Genomic DNA, 17,506 nt, shown 5'->3' on the forward strand with positions numbered 1-17,506 from the left:
CATGTTGGTATATATAGGTTCCAATGCAGTCCATATATAAGTGAAACTAGTCTAATTCCATTCAGTATAATACTGAGAATTTAAGAATTTAAGCTGGAATAGTGCAAGATGGGTTACTGTCTGTTTGTGAATTTGCAAATATCAAAACATTTTTCACTTTCAAAGACAATAATTCAGCTTGCAGGTAAGTTTATAACATGAAGGTCAAAAAGTGATATTATGTTTAAGAAAATAAATAAATAAATAAATAAATAAATAAATAAATAAATAAATAAATAAATAAATAAATAAATAAATAAATAGAGAAAAAGAGTTAGTGGCAAAAATATTTTTATAAACGGCTTTTCCCTGAAGAGAGACAGAGCAAGACCCAGCATCACTGAGTTTAAATTTAAAAAGACAAAATGAAACAAAAAAAAGAAATGAGTTAAGAATAAAAGTTTGAATGACTATTTCTGAACATAATTAAGACTAATTTTGCGATTAGTCAACTGCTTAAATGTCCTCTACCTTAAATTTAGATTAGACCAATAATTTTGCTGCTGAGCTGAACATATGCTAGTACCTTTGATTCATAGATAGAGGGCCTTGGCTTTAAATGTTGGCTGTACATTGTGGCTGAAGAGTGTAAATGCATATGCAAAAAAATGCATATATGCACTGAATATCAAAAAAACATAGATCAAAAATGAGAGTAGCAAACACAAATGCACCCACACAAAACACATGCAAAAGAAAGTGAAGACATGCTGCAACTTGAAAATCTACTGCAAATACAAAAGTGATGCTAACCCAAAAAACATGCAAAGGGAAAAGACTACAAGCAGCAAAAACAACTATAAGATAAGAAAAGCAAACTAGGCATATATAACAGTGCTCCTAATTACTAGGACCCATATGGGATCAGACCCTAGAAATTACTTCAAATAGATCTCTATGGATAAGACCTTAAGCAAAAATTTAAGAGGGAAATCTGGCGAAAGCACATTTAGAAAAAAACAGGGTACGTTTTTCTTTGAATCTCTTTAATGCTTGATCTTTCTCGGAATCCTTGACTAAGTGTCTGGATTCCTCATTTCCTTTGCATGTGTTCTGTGTGAGAAGTAGTCTAATTTTCACATTTGCTGTTTTAATTTTTGTGCTTGTAGCACTTATGTCCGGTGCCAATATGCATTTCCACCTCTCAGCCACCATACAGTTTGACTGTTTAGTGCAGGGCTTTATGCACCCCTGCCCACGTGTTTCCAGATACTCTGACTTTCACCCACTATTAACAAAGATTCAAGATATGTGTAGAGGTTGTTTGTTTTTTTGTGGGGTTTTTTTTGAGTGTATGTTTTTGTATTTAGGTGGGGTGTAGTAGGAGTGCTTGTTTTAAAGAAGGCATTAATAATTAAAAAGACAATCCTCAATCCCCTCAATCCTACCCCTTCCTGTCAGCTCACTGTACAAAAGAAAAGCCTCTAGCGCCTGTCATTACCTGCTCTGTACCATCAGCTCATTTGCCCATGCGCAACCAGATGCCTGGGTCGCCCTTCGATTTCACTATGCAAAATTGACCTAGAGTACTTTTTTTCTCCCTAAATATACTTAGCGTACTAAACTGTATTTTGTTATAGGTTAACAATGTACTTCTTGAGAAAATAAATGCATTATAATCCTTTCGGTTTTATCACTCGTCTGTGCCCAATCTGTTCCAGAAATGAGAACCTATGCTTCTTCCAGGAGATACATTTTTCAGCTCTATGATTTAAACATAAATCTAGTCTTTTTGAGTTTTATTTTTTCCTTTTGTGTTAAGCTTTTGGTATAAAGTGCGTACCCTAAATAAAGAAACAACTGAAATGCTGATAAACATGGTTTAATCATATTTGCATGATGACTTCAGACAAGCTATTTAACGGAGAAAATGCAAAGAGCATCTAATTTTCTCAGAAAAAATTTAAAGATGTGTATCAGCATTCTTTTGTGATTTAAGGATATAAATAAGTACTTACATAATTATCTGATATGTGGCAACCTGGATGAATTTATGCGCAAATAAGCTGATAGTATGGATTGTGCTGCCGGAACAGATTGGGTAGTGACAGTACCGTGAAAACCTAAAGAAATATAAAGCCAAAAATGGAAACATCAGTACATCTCACGTCTAGCTGCTTAAACATCCATGGTGAAAGTGGCGGGGTTATACAGTAGAGGGTCTGGTAAGATGTGGAACTATAAAGAGGAAATCCCAAAATAGAATTTTAGAGTCAGACATTCACCTGGACCTGAAAAAAGGTACAATGACTGTTCCATTATGCGGCATGCTATCTTGATTTTTTGAATGGAAAGGATGGATTGGGAATAAATAACTGAAAACAGTTGTTTTCCTTTGAGCCATGTTTTTTTTAATCAGGTGTAAATTGAGATATTTTAACTGTCTAGACAATGAAAACATAATAAAAACTTAAACTTCCTAATCAGCCTAACAGATGCTTTGCCAGAAATTAATGCATACCAAAGTAAAGGTCTCTTTGAGATATTCCTTCTGCTGAGTTTATAATATTTAAAAGTGGTTACAAAAAGCACCAATTACCATCATTGTCATGTCTTGCAAGGCTGTTGTACATACTGGTATATATGCAAAATGATTTAAATTATACTAGGCCTATATATAGTAAACAAGAAATTGTAACCAATTCTTCAAACTAGGTGGCTACGAAGGACCTTATCTGTGATAATATGAGGTAAGCAGCACAATTAGACCAATTTATTCTGGCCTAATGATCAGGAAAGGAAACAAGATATTATGTTAGAAGGTTTTCAGAGAAGGTTGGGAAAGGGACCACAACAACTAACAGGATCTGACTCTTTACCCACATAAGCATTAGACGGGTGATGATCTGTAAAGCTGTACTCTTCAGGGGTAGTCTACTCTACAGAGGCTCTTTTACGCCTTGATCTATTGCCCCGCTTTAGCTCCGACGATCTATCACACGGAACTGGCAGTAACGGATGAGAATGATCCGCTGGAAAAACTCTCTCATTTGTCTCTGTCGCAGCCAGTGAACTAGAGGAGATGTTAATACAGGAAGACGGCCTGGGGAGGGGATATAATTATGTCTCGGCACTCTACTGCTCACAGGCTGAGTATGGAAGGCATATTAGGATATAATAAAGCCAGGCCTCGCTTCCCTGCTTCTTCTTCTTTCTCCCTTGACATCTTTTTTTTCCTTCTATATTTTTCTTGCAATCTCGCAACTGCTATATATATGTCTGTGGTTTTCCTTACACAGCCGAGAGTATTTGTTCCCCTTAATATGAATAGAATTGGTTTATTTTTTCCAAAGCCTTCAGTGGTCGTTTGGGATTTCCTATATTAACCAAATATGAAGCACTAAGCCAGATAAGATAAGATAAGATAAGATAAGAATAATTATTTGACTTTTTAGACCTCAACTACCTGTTTTCATGTAATATATTTAATCTAAAGAAAAAAGTAATGTAATATCCTTTAGTTATTTACTTCAGAACCTGAGCAGATGTGTATTCTTAAAGTAAAGACTTGGCCTTTGAGATAATGCCATTCAGGATCAGTTTTATGGTTATGTTCTGATATCACTCAAACTCTTTCCATAAGATCCAGATGAAGGTCTGCATCACTAATTCACGAGGGAGTCAAAAACATACAATGATTGAGTGCTTCTTTAAAAACTTCAAACTGTCTCCAGGTAATTCTTTGTAGTTCTAAAACATGTTGATGTCAACAGACCTTGTGGAGAGGGAAACAAATGTGTCAAACTAGCAGCCAGCTGCCCTCTGTGTTTGGCCATGCAGCTTGAATCGCATTTCCCTCTGGGTTCCAGTTTGGAAACAGGGATAAATGCTGAGGCCAGGCAGCACTTGGAATCAAACATGCAGGCCGACGGTGAGCCAGAGCTGTTGCCTCCCATCTGGATTGCGATCGACAGGACTACAGGCATTCCAAGAATATTTTGCCAGTTTAAAATAGTAACCATCCTGAATGTTTGTCAAAAGTCATTCTAATTTAATTCCATAAATAAAATCTTTTAATTTCTGTCATATTTACCATTTCCTTTTAACAGAAAATTTGCTGGAATCATCTGACCTGTACTAAATTTAATGAAATATAGATATTTATAAAATGATGAACCGTCTAAACTATGGAAACTGTCAAATAGATTTGTATTAAAATACAGCAGGTTATTTCTTTACTAATATGGAATTAAGTTTTCCATCCATTTTCTATCACTCTTATCATTGTTTATTGCGAGGTGTGCTGATGCCTATCTGCAGCTGTCTATGGGTGAGAGGCGGGGTACACCCTGGACAGGTCGCCAGTCCATCACAGGGCAACACAGAGACACAAAGGACAAACAACCATTCACACATACACACTCATACCTAAGAAGAAGCCAAATAACCAAACAGTCAAGTTTTTTTGGACTGTGGGAGGAAGCTGGAGTACCTGAAGAGAACTCACGCATGCTCAGGGAAAACATGAAAACTCCATGCAGAAAGACCCCTGTCTGGGTATAGTACATGGAACCTTTTTGCTGCAATGCTACTCACTGCCCCACTGAGCAGCCCATAACTTTTCTTTTACAGTCTAAAACATATGATTTTAATTGACACGTGAAAAGTGTGTACTATATTATTTACATACATTGTAAAATAATAACACATTTAAAGGTAACAAGAAAAAAAAATATTTGCTAAGGACCCCAAAATTAAGGTATATAATGTCAAAGTAATTACCTTTATATAATTATTACAATTGTATGTTACAATATAACAATGGAGACTCTTGGTGATTAGCATTTGGATACCACATAACAGTTTCTATTATTGGCCACCACCTACCTAAAAGTTGAAGCACATAACTTACCAAAATTCTCAATTAAGTTTTTATTGTTACCAAGTATTATAGGGTAACTTGCTATGTTATTACCATGTTATTACATGGTTATTGATGTACTGTAAAAGAAAGTGATACTCAAATTTGATGTATCCCATTAGTTATATCAATGAAAAATTATTATGAATTGTTATATGCTTTTACATCTATCTCTGTATTGATTTGTCTATGGAGCAGGTGAACATAAGATTAAAACCAGAAAGCCCAAGTACTGTAATTCCAACTGTGCTTCAAATAAAGCACAAATGACCTGCTTGCTGTAATTAAGCAGGTTTAACAAATAAAAGCTAAAGTTTTGAGTAACAAATTAAAAAAGTGACTCCTCTTTGGAAGTGGTTGCATCCATTTCTCAAACAGTACTTGTTGACTTTTCTACACAGGCTATCTTTAAATCCTAGAGGTGTGTGGGGTCTTTTCTGTTTACACCGATCGGCTGGTCTTTTTCTGGATGTTTCATTGGCTTGAGGTTAGAATGGGATTTTTCTAACAGTTTCTTCTTTTTTTTCACTAAAACCTGGCTATTTCTATAAGATTGTTCTGTGTTGTTCCATTATGCGAGGAAAAGATGCATTTTATTGCGCTTACTTCCAACCTTCCCTATGGGTGTGATGTATGCAAGTGTTTAATATATTGGCATCTTTCCTCCAAACATGGGTAGAGTGGATTTATTAATATCAGGTCTCATTTGAACAGCTTGTAACCTTATATTAGCTTGTTCCCATGTTGTGCATCCATTCATCGATCCATCAAACAATTATCCTCTACCTCTATCTTGGGCATCCTAAGGCATTTCCCTTCTAAAGGGGTAATAAAATCCTTCCAGCAAGGTGTTGGCCTTCCTTGAGATCTCCTCCTCCTCTCGGTGAGTGATACCTAGAAAACCTTCAAAAGGGAGGTGCCGTCAAAGCATCCTGTTTAGGTTCCTGAACCACCTCAACGGACTCCTATCAGATAGGAGAACATTCCATGAACCCTTCTGGTTATTGAGCTCATTTTGAATACTTATATCTGGGATTTTGTTGCTTTGGCTAAGATATATATCTTAATCTTTCCATATTGTAGGGTTGAATTGATACAGAACAGTTTTGCTTTTTGACTCAGCCTATTCTTAACAACAAAATATCAGAGCAGCGCTTGCATTACTGCAGATTATCCTGAATCTATCCTGCCCCTAAAGGTGAACAACACACCAAAAAAAATTAAAATGATACCACTTAATGATATTCATAGTGAACTTCACAGCCTATGTCAAAGCACTATGAACGACGGTAAATGGAAATTAAACCATGATTTGGTTGTCTTTTTATTGAACAGAGGGAGAAGAAAAACCATGTTGCCAAGAGATATGCACACTGTCCCCCTTTACTTTGCTTTTACAAACATCCTGTGTACATTTCTAGCCCAGAGGTCAGTTAGAAATATATGTTCAGAGAAAAATGTTGAATGGATCTAACTTACTAAAGAGGCATCTGGGTCCATCAAAATGTGTAGACATCGGGTCTTGCAGGATAAATAAACATGTTATTTATTTTGATACCACTGCTCTTATGATGTTATGATTCTTATTTAGCGGTTTCTTTAAAATGAAAAGATATTGTGAGATCTGCTCCTAACCTTCAACCAAAACCAAGTACCTATTGTATGTGTCATGCTAAAGGGAACACATCCTCTGAGTGAGTCAGCTACCTAGTCGCCTATTAAAGCTCCTGTAGGCAGGAAACAACCACTGTGTTATGGTTATAGTTCCTTCCTAAAGCAGACACAGAGGCACACAGGAGATCTGCAGGATACATGTGCAGTTTAGTAATTGTTTTCATTTTTGTTTGAACTTATTGAGTCTGTCTGCGTGTATGTGCATCATTAAATGTGATACTTAGGCCTTGCAGTCACTCATTGACCAAAATACTGTAGGAATGACTGGACTGTAATACCTGGAGAACATATTTCTTACATTAACATTTTCTAAGAAATTTCACTTTCAGGTTATTTCTAAGATTTTTCTTGAAAGAAAATGTTCATAAATATCTGTAATCTCAATCTTAAAAAATATTTTACCTATTCAATGACAATAGCAACCTCAGGCATCCAAAAAAGGCTCTGGTTGTTTTATAGTTTTAATTGCATTTTTTTTTTCAGCTGTAAAATAGGTTAAGAGACAAATGAATCTATCAAAACTTTGTTTATTGACAATGAAAGAAACAGAAAATGTATAACTGAATTAAATAGAGAGACCAGATTTCTCTCTTATATCGTATATTAAAAAATCTCTTATATCTTATATAAAAAATCTGGTTGTTATTTATGCACCTACAAAGCATTCTGATCTTAATCTGCAGGGTTACTAGTGGTTCCTAGAATAAAGCTTTAAACTTTAAGAAAAACCTCAGCCAGAATGGCTCATGTCGTGGTATCTCTACTTATGGCTCTATAGGCTTTGGCTGCTGGAGGACATAGCAACTGTTTTTCATCATTCATTTCATTCTATCTCTATAAGCCCCTAATTTTGTGTTAACTCTATGCCATCTGTCTGTTTTTTGACAGTGACAGCATCATGGAGGTAAATGTCAGCTGAGCTGCGGCCATCAACACATACGATTATCGATTATTGTTCAAGGTTAGGATTGAAATTGCACAAGGTAGCTTCTTAATATTTATCAAGAAAATGTCAACAATTGAGGAAGTTGCCTCTTTTTGTAACTTTCAGAGTTATAAATCAATGGTAAACCTTTTTATTCTAGCTCAGTAATATTAATAATGACTTGTTTCACAATCCAACCATTCTAGTCCATGCTTAAAGGTAAAAAGGAAAACTGTGTAAACATTTGTTAAATTTTGTTTTCCTGCTCTCTTACTTACTCCAATAACCGCTGCTCAAGGCCAAATAGTTTCCATCTCTTCTTTTACTGGTGTGACAGGTAGTAAATCTCAGTCAAAGAGGTGACCTTTTGTATCCTGATTGTTGTTCAAAAGTGCCAGCAAGGCATTCTGGGAGTTGTAGTGTAAGCTCTGCATGGTCTATTTTGAAGCAGACATTTCAAATCATCACAGGGGTCTAAATTGGACATGTATGCTTTAGAAATTTGTTACAAGTCTGTTTTGCAATACTCCTACTTCTGTTAGATCAGACTGGGATTTTTACTTTGATGATGGAAATTTTTTTTAGGTCAAATAGATCTAAACCTTTCACCATGCCCGTGCTCTTGGCCAGAGTTTGTCCTCGTAGATATACACTAAATAATTCACATTTTTTATATTCTCATTCTTTTTTGATTGTATCTCATTCTGTGAGTTGAGAGAAGCTCATTTTAGATCCATCCAATCTTACCCCGCTAATTGGAACCAGGATCAGTTAAAATGGGAACTTAAGTAAAACATGCCATAAAGTTCTGAAGGCTAACCATAAACTAACCAATTTCTTTCATTCTTTTAAAGGGAGCTCTGACTGAAACCTCCACGTAAACTTTTACGAGGATCCCTGGGGTCAACCGTAAACCCGTTAATAGAGATGAGATATGAGCAGGGTGCCTGGGCCTCCCATTTCGTTTGGATTGCTCTCTCACTCTTTTTTCTTTTTTTTTTCCTTGTTCCATTGCATTCTTTAAAGGGGTCAAATGGTGTTCGGAGCAAACTCGGCCAGTTTTTATCAGATAAAATTTAAACCACGTGGACAGATTTGAATCCATTTTTTAAAACATTATTATTTTGGTTGCATTTTTCTCTAGATGGGTTCTACATATACTGTTTGTCCTATTGTTGAAGGGATTTTAACAGATGCAGCTACTACTGCTGTTGTAGTGACAACATGTTATTCTTTCATCTACATCTTAGGGAGATTCATTTGTCATTAATTCTTTAAAGGGAAATAGCTCATATTCTTTTAAGGGATTATATGAAAAAACACATCCATTTAAATTAATATATATACCTAATGATATCAACACACTTACCTAAGTCAATTCAGTCAAATCATACAGACCGATATCTCCAAACTTGAGAATCAAATGAAGAAATTTGCCTTCTTAAAGACAATCACGAACTTATTCAGCATTAGACTTCAATTTAACACAGTCACTGTCCAAGTTGAATATTTTGTAGAAGTAAAATAAGGGAAATAAAAGGTTGCTGGACTGGTTGAAGTGCTTTTTTGGGGATGGATAAATATCTACTTTAATGTGCTAAACACTTTGTTGCTTTACTAAAAGCTTAGGCTGTGTTTCATACCCTGAGGAGTCTAATGTGAACAGTCTTGGGGAATGTTGTGGTTATTTTGACAAAGTGAGGCTGTAATTGTTTTTCCTTGACCCTCATATATTGCAATTTAAATCCCTGCTCTTACTGTAACAGAGATTATTTTGATCTTTAGTTTTTTTTTTTTTTTTTTTTGCTTTTGGAGTCTAAATTATAACACTGAGCTTTGTAACCTCATATCTTGGGAGTGAAGCAAGGAGCCACTGACTTATAGTAAGGTGATTAGCGTAGGAATGATGGCGGTGCTGAAAATCTGACAAAACAATTGGTTAATTTTACAAATGATAATGATTTTTTAAAGTCTGATGGCCCCTCCGGGTAAACAAAATATAACCCTTTCTGAAATGTTTCAAGAGTTCATGAGTGTGGGATGCTTTTAGGCGATGGGGCAGGCGCCCACATTTTTTAAGTGCGACGCTAATGTCTCAGGTTACACTGTAGCCTGAACCAAGCAGTGGCCTGAGACCACCCTTCAATTAATCTTAACCTTGTAGTGGCTTATAATTTGCCATTGCAAAAGCCAATAAACCTGGGGCCCTGATTTGGAGCTCCTGGGACTGTTTTGAGAGCCGAGGATGGGGATTGGACAGGACTCCGGTTGGGCCCTTGAACCCTGGACGAGCCCCTTTCTACAAAACAGACAGGTACTTAAAAACAGGGTGAAAAGATCACTTGAAAGAAAACAAAGAAGATTAATGGAGAAAAATGAGGGCCCTTAAGGTCGCTTTCATCTGGGTTTGATTCTGGTCTTCAGTGAGCCATTAACCTAGGGGACAACTGTCCACCACCAATGTGAGAAATGAGGCTTGCATTAACAAGTTCAGACAACCTTGGATTCACTGGTTGTTTTTCCTTACAAATCTACAGTTTATCTTTAGTACAATATGCATAACAGGTTTACACATATACAGAGTTTAAATAAGCACAAAGAAAAAATATTAGGGTTCAGTTTTTTGTTTTACTACCTGACTGATAAAACTTGAGGTAGAATTTGTTCAGAGGAAGAGCATTACAACCTGAGCATTTTTACACAGTTTTTTACTCTAATACATCTGACTTCTTTAGTTAATCCTAAAAAAAAAAGGTGATTATGCTAAAAAAAAAAAACTTCCTTGTTATGAAAAAAATCAATTCAGTCTATTATTAACTAAATCATTTGCCATACTCATCTAGTTTATGTAGCGCCAAACAACAAAGCAAACATACACAGAAAGGCAATCTGAGACACCAATTAACCTACCAATCATGATTTTGGACTGTGGGAGTTAACCAAAGCACCCACACATACATGGTGCAAATAACACAGAGAAAGGCCCTATAAGCCAAGGATCAAACTTAGGACTTCATTGCTGCAAAAGGCAACAGTTTTGTAATTCATGACACATCATCTCAAGGCAATTTACAGTCAGTAAAATCAAATCATGCAGACAGATTGGTTAAAAGCTTCTATGTAAGACCTCCAGCTGATTGCACAGAGACATTAGCTTGTAGAATTCAATCCTCCTTAAAGGATTTGCATTTGCAGTGGATGGTCGTTTGCATGATGCCATTGACTTCGCAGCTATCCCTCAAACAAAGCATGACTAGGCGCCTATTTTTCGTAGCTTTTTATTGCACTAACATTCTATCGAGATACTCACCCATGTCACTCTGCAGCTCTCTGAACGTTACAGTAAAGGGTGAAAAATGCTGGATATCATAAAATAGAATAATATACCTAAACTAATATCCATTTTAGAAAGTATGCACAAGAATGTAGGGCTATTAACAGTCCACTCAAATCTATCACAAGATTCACTGGATGTTATTACATCCCTTTAAGCTATCAGCAGATATTATCAGCTGTTTTTTTTGTTATTTTTTTTTTTTGTTAAAGTTTATCAAAAATGCTGTGATCATGATTATATTCAATGAGAGATCAGTAACATTCTATGGATACAAAATGTTTTTTCAGCATTTATTGGTTTTTGTTTAGTGTCTCATGGTTTTTTTTTTTTTAACAGGGCTTTCAATAAATCTCAATAGACTTTCAGTCTCAGAGTTAATTCATTTCTGGCTTGAGACACTATGTTGTCAAAGTTTATTCTGATTTAACAACCTGACAACCTACAAAGGAGTCATTTTGTTAACTCTGCCTTATTAACATAGGTCAAAAGTAGCTTGTTATATAAATTCAGGTTTATTAACATGAACAAGTTTTTTGCTAAAGACCTACTCATACGAGTAGTTTTTATTTTAACTTAAAAAGTGTAATTTTAAGGTAATGCCATCTGACTACAGTTTACAGAGGGCTACTATTTTTCCTTCACTAAATGAGGAAAAACTTTTACACACACAAAATACACAGCATTCCTACTGAAAGTGTTGTTCTACATATGCAAATTAAGTGCTGTAAATGTTAATGTTGTGGAAAATTGGAATTTTAGAGATGCATGCCTCTTCTGCCTGATTTAGATGTTTTGTTATGGCGTCATTTTTTTTAACCATTTGTTATTTCATTTTTTGCAATGCCAAAATATAATTACTGTTGGGATCTGGAGTCGTTCCACCTTTCCCCAGCATAGTGCGCTGTGGGTTCTCTGGGCTGGAGCTCACCAGCACACCTGGAGCTCGTCAGCCCATTAGAGGACCCCTCTACTTAAGCAGATGCCAGACCTTTCTTCGACGCCGCAGTGTTAGCTGAGTTTGGTTAGCGAACCTGAGCCTCCTTATCTTTGATTTTTGTCGCTCCTAGGAAAACCTGTTTCTCGTGTGAAGCTCTGGGAGAGCTTAACCTGAATCTGCCTGCCTGCCCTAGGGAGCCAAACCTGAAGATCTCACTTTGGAATCCACCTGCTGCTCTCGGAAGGAGAGCTAACCCCTCAATCCAAGGTCTGATCCAACAGTCAGAAGTTAGACGCTGCACCTGCTGAGCACTCTGTCAAGCCAACAGTCTCTGGACCCAACCGGTTCCCCCCCTCTGAGTAGAAAGCCTGAAACTCTCCAAGGTATAGTCTGCAACAATCTGAAAACTAAACAACGCTTCCTATCCACCTGATTAAACAAACTGTCATCTCTGCAGACGCCTGAGAATCCAGCCCGGACCTGTTTCCTGAACGCAGTCTTATTTTGTGCAAACATTTAATAAACTCTGTTAAACTTTTCATCTGTCTCCTGGTAGTGTTCTGCATGTGGGTTTGATTCAGAACCAATCATGACAATTACCTAATTTTCAGAAAATTAAAACAGATGATCAGCAGTAACTTAGCATCTGAGCAGCCTGTTAACAACTACATGTTATACTATAATCCCTTTTTGGGTGACTTTTTTACTTCCTCTTGAGTAAATATATATTGATATAATGCTACCCTTTACAGAATACAGTTGTTGTCTTTTCGTCTTTGCTTATTGATGTTGACCCAGATGTTTGCAGATGCAATTTCAACATGAAAATACACAACTGAAATAAATCAAGAGCAGCTCTGCAAATATCAAGTCTAAATGCAACCTTTGACACCATTGTAAAGGTAAGAGATAATAGTTACTATATATGATTTATGTAAAATTGCCTTTATTAACTATAACTGCATTACATTATGACTGAATCTGTTGAAGCACATTTGATCTACAATGGTTTTAGTGGGCAAATGTGCCAGTTGGAGCTGTTATTTATGCACAGTGCCAAAATTGTGCCTAATACTTTTTAACCTTATCAAAGGGAACCTCAGTGGAGTCTGTAGCATTGCTGCCTTGCAGCAAGAAAGTCCTGGGTATGGGCTTTTCTGCCTGGAGTATGCATTTTCTCCCTGTACATACCTGGATTCTCTTCTGGTATTTTGGTTCTCCTTGCCAAAGTCCATAACCTTTACAATTAGGTGAACTTGCATCTCTAAAGGGCCCCTTTCTGTATGTCTGTGTGTTGCCCTGCAATTAACAGGTGATTTATCCAGGGTCAACACTGCCTTTTGCCTATAGATTGCTGGGGATAGGTATCAGCCCCCTGTGACGCTGAAAGATGGGGGTGTATTTTGGAGCCTTTGGTGAAGACTTCAATGATGTATTACATCAGCTGAATTTGGATCAGTTTTAGAGCTAACTGAGTAAGGACCAGCTAACTGAGTATACACTGTGCGATTTTTTTTTTTATCGTTACACGCAGCTGCTGCTCACACTGTACGACTAACCGCAGGGTTTAGTTGTACAGTGTGAGCTCAATGCTCACGATTTATGTTCAGCCCAACGCTCTCATGCGATCTACCTGCTCACACTGTATGTCTAAGAAGCACGTCGGACTCAGCTCCGCAGTGAGATGGAGCTGCTCTGACTCATCTATGTGGAAGCCAAACAAATAGAAGGGGAATATTAAGCTCACTAGAGTGAATAGCGCTGCCTTGGTAATTTGTGCAATTTTTTGCTGAAAACCCTAAAAAGAAAAGGCGATGACGTATTTGGAAAAAAACATGGCTGAGCAAACTTGGTTACTACCGTCTGTCAATTTTACAGACAGAACTGCATTTCACTCATTGCATCCCCGCAACACTGCTGTGTTTACATCTGAGAGGAAGAAGAAAAAGAAGAATCCTTGTTTGCGCATGAGCACTGAGTCTATTATAAACTAATCGACCCACGACGGGGCAAATTGCGATACCTGATCGGGAGGTGGTTGTGAGAGGCTGATCGCCCCTTGTAACCCACTGTCCACTACACGACTCACGACACATGATCAGTCCGAAGGTCGGCCTGATCGAAAGATTCTTGCACTACTGAAAAATCGTCCCGAAAATCGCACAGTGTACGCCGGGCTTTAAGCACAAAAGTCACAAAAATTAATACTACTTTTATAACCTTGCTATTCACCAAAATTCTAACAACTAATAATGTCTGAAAAAGCAGCATAGTAGGTTGCTAGAAAGGTATGACTTTACTTTCCAAGAATACCAGCCTTAAGGGCCGGAGCAACAACATATCTGTAACCTGAAGAGTTCACAATGTTTGACAAAGCCAAATTGTATAATCTGTTTGAAGTAAAAAAATGAAAAATACAAGTGGATATGGCGTATTTTATTGCAGACTCCGAAGACAGTATTTGTCATAACTGATCTTTTATATAACTTTCTATGTCAACATACTATATATAGGTTGCTGCATTAGACACAAATAATCATGTTATGCATGCCCGAAACATTGTTTATAAATTTATAAGGTATTATAAGTAATTTCCTGTTCTGAATAGTGCATATGTATTGGGATGAAATATGTTGAAATCACAGTGTATAACTGAAGCAGAGCTATGCAACTCATTTGGTGGAATGTTTCATTATGTCAACAACAAAAAAAAAATTGAAGCATGATTTATCTAGTCATCAATTTATTTTTGCTACAGAATCAAATCTGTAGGAACCACAGCCAGAATGTTATTCTCCTATCTGCCATTGTATTATATATCTAAAGGCAGATGTGCAATGGTCAGACTGGAATTCCAAGGTTTTCATCAAATGTATTCTGTTAGGTTGTTCGGAGGTTTTTAGAGGACCAAAATAAAGAGATCAAAGTTGAGGTGGTTTCTTGCAGGGGTAGTGGCAACAGAGGCAAAGAAATAGTATAAATGCCAAACAGAACAAAGAATGGCGTAATCAACAGATTGGGAGCAGGTGTGGACAAAAGGATCAAGAAGGGAGCTCGGGGAAAGGAGTCTGGCACAAGGGGGCAACAGCGAGCAACACAAAAACACAACATTGCTAGAAAACAACTACAATGACACAATATGGGAAAGAAACCATGACCAAGACAACGCAAAATCAAAGGACAGAATCATGACACTCCTGCATTAAAGCAGCTTTATTTTTAATGGCATTTAGCAGGTTTGTCTAATAGAACAGTTTTTTTCTATTTGTACTAAAAATATGAGGAGCAACCACTAAGTATTTCTCACTGCTTTTCCATACATAACCTTAAGAAAGTTCAAATTCTGTTGCATCTGCAGTTTTCTACCACTTCATATAAAAGTCAAAAATACTTCACTGTTCAGGCATCAGGTGTTACAGAAATTGGTTCGGTGGACATCCCTTACACCTCTGATTTCAACATTAACAGTAACACTGTCACGCAGCCTTTAAGAGTGGGTATAAATAATCCGAGCCCGGACAGGAAAGTTGGAGAGCTAGCACGGTTCGTGGCGAGTACAAAGTCCACACCTGGCCCTGGAGTGAAATCAAATCTATCCTGAACTCTGTCTCTGTTCTCATTTTGCCTGGGCAGTTTACCGTGAGCAGAGTTCTGGGTCAGAAGTTGGAGGGAGTGATTTGAGCTCAGGTCAAACATACGGACAGCTTCACACAGTAATGTGTTTCAAAGCTGTTGCATCACTGGGTTAGGAGAGGGTCACATTACATGGATTTTAATTCTTCAAAAAAGTTATCTTATTTAACAAAGGTGTTTGCTATTCTTGTTAATCCATGGTTGTTAGACTGTAACACATTGATGTGTTTACAGTTTAAAGGGCCTTACCAGTAATGGGCTTTAATCACTGCCCATTAAACTGCTTTCAGTGCATTAACACTCACTAAATCCTCCAAAAGTCATTCTGTTTTTTTCTTAGAGAATCAATAAACCAATTCCTCTTAGTTATGTTTTACCTTGTCTGCAGCAATCAGTTCCTTGCTGAATAAATCACAGCCTATTATGTCCATGGGATTTATCTGAGCTAAATTGAGTTCCTTTCACCATTCAAGCCACAGGAGAGGGGGCCGGTGCTGGTGGAAAGTAGAAATAATCATTCATTAACCTCTGACCTGAAAGGAGTCTCAGCCGAGTCCCCCCGAATGTGATTTCCTCTCCACACTGCCTGAACGCTTGGCTAAAGTAAACTGACAATTTACACACTGCAGCTCAGATTTTATTAACCTATATTGCGGTTTGACGCAGTCACTCGATCAGATGATAGACAGTCTTGGATCTGAATTACTGCTTGTTTCAGGGGAAGCACCTCTTGGTCAGATGTTTGAAAACACCCAAAAAAAAAATAAAAAATGAAAAATCAAGCAGACAAATCGAAGAATATATGCAAGCATATGCAGGCACAAGTTGAGTTTAATTTAAAGAATATTCCAGTATCAATGGAATTACAGCATGTGGATCATCTCAGTAGTATTTTTGACTCTCAGCTGTCTTCATTTTAAAGCTGCTGGGCCGATGATCTCAGATCAGGGGTTTGTTATCTTCATATGATCACAGAAGGCGATAAATTACAGATTGTTCTGCTCACCACATGGATGTCTTTATGTGCAGGCACACATCCCTTTTTTACATGCTTCAGTTTAAAAATGTGCACCACTACAAATTGTTAGTAGTACAGCAATATATCTATGGTTTTGCAAAACTTTTCAAAAGCAGCCCCAAAACAATTCATCTCAAAAGGTGCACATATCATTATGCATGAGCAAGAAAATAAATGTAAGCCCCAAAAGGTATTTCTTTTGACTTTTAAAGTATTTCTTATGGTATTGATTGTGTTGCCAATGGTAGGCTTCAGATATGAATCCTTAAGTTATTCCTCCTCCTGCACAGTAGCAATAAACACAAGCAAGCTGCCCCAGGATCTTTCCCTGTGACATTATTAGGAGCTACAACTGTGTGAGACTCAACATGGTGTAAAAACAAACCAAATGTCAGCACTGCTGCCCAAGCGCCTCTGCTATAGCCAGCAGCAAATGTAATGAAAGCTTGGAAGGGTCTGTTAGTACGCCGCTGACCTTTTATACATTTATTGTTCTCTTGACATTTTTCTAAGATGAAGGAGGTAAAAACAGAATGAGGTGTTAAAGCAGAAATAAGGATTTCAGTTTTCCAATCCCCGTCCTCACCGCGGTTAGAGAATTCATCGATCCAAACTCTCGGACTTCTCAAAGGGTCGATGCTTTGTGATTGCCAACACTAACTAACTTGTGGCCTCTCTCTTTGGAGACATGATACCATATTATTAGCTACTGTGTCACTTTCAGTGTTAGCGGAAAGCGAAAAGGGAAGAAAAAGGCTTTTTGTTCAGTTGGATGATTTCTTTTCCTTTGAAAGAAAATTGTTGCTACCTCCCTTAGATGTCAGGCATCCTTCTAAACAACAATGCAGAACAATGGTTCTCAGCATCTACCAGAATAAAAAAATGTTTTTTCACTGGATAGCCTTATGCTTTTTTCATTAACATTATAAAGATATATTAGAAATATATAAAGAGAAAAAACTTCTATATTTTATAAAATATCATACAAAGTATTTTAACCCCTTGACGCCTATTGTCGCAAATACGCAACAAACCACTTCTATTATGCAAACGGTCAACATTTAAGGCAAAATCCCCAAATA

Source organism: Cyprinodon variegatus, unplaced genomic scaffold, assembly GCF_000732505.1.
Source record: "Cyprinodon variegatus isolate N-32 unplaced genomic scaffold, C_variegatus-1.0 Scaffold242, whole genome shotgun sequence".
In the NCBI taxonomy this organism is placed as follows: domain Eukaryota; kingdom Metazoa; phylum Chordata; class Actinopteri; order Cyprinodontiformes; family Cyprinodontidae; genus Cyprinodon; species Cyprinodon variegatus.